Below are 811 nucleotides of genomic sequence, written 5' to 3'. Positions count from 1 at the left end.
TAAAACTGAAAAAATATAAAATAAAACTTACAACAGAGAAAATCAACACAAATAATTTTCTATGAAAAAATAAATGAAATGATAAATCCTAGCAAGAACAGTGAAGGAAAAAATGTGAGAGAATGAAATACAGATAACCAGTATGAATGAAATTAACAATAGAAATGAAAAACAGAAGTTAATGCAGACACTACAATTTAAAAGATCCTACGAGATCTCAGATGAGTCCACACTTGAAACTGTAAAACTCCTGGACAATAACATAGGAGAAAATCTCTATGACATTAGTCTGGTAAATGATTTTTGTAGTATGACCCCAAAAGCACAGGCAACAAAAGTGAAAATAGACAAATATTACATGAAACTAACAACATTCTGCACAGAGAAGGAAGAAATCACAGAGTGAAGAAACAACCTATTAAATGGGAGAAAATACAAATCATGTACATCTGGCAAGGGGTTAGTATTCAAAATGAGTAAAAAAAAATCCAACAACTAAGTAGGAAAAACAACTAATAAGGAAAACAACCTTATTTTAAAAAGGGCAAAGAATCTGAATAAACAGTTCTCTAAAGAAGACATATAAATGGCCAACATGTATATGAAGAAATGCTTAACATCACTAATCATCACAAATATGCAAATTAAAACTCACATCTGTTAGAATGGCAATTATCAAGAAGACTAAAGATGACAAGCGTTGGTAAGGATGTACAGAAAAGGGAATCCTTGCACATTGTTGGTGGGAATGTCAATGAGTACAGACATTATGGAAAGCAGAATGGAGGTTCTTCAAAAAATTAAAAATAGA

The sequence above is a fragment of the Galeopterus variegatus genome, unplaced genomic scaffold (assembly GCF_000696425.1).
Source record: "Galeopterus variegatus unplaced genomic scaffold, G_variegatus-3.0.2 Scaffold5976, whole genome shotgun sequence".
Taxonomy (NCBI): Eukaryota; Metazoa; Chordata; class Mammalia; order Dermoptera; family Cynocephalidae; genus Galeopterus; species Galeopterus variegatus.
This window is presented reverse-complemented; position numbering follows the sequence as displayed.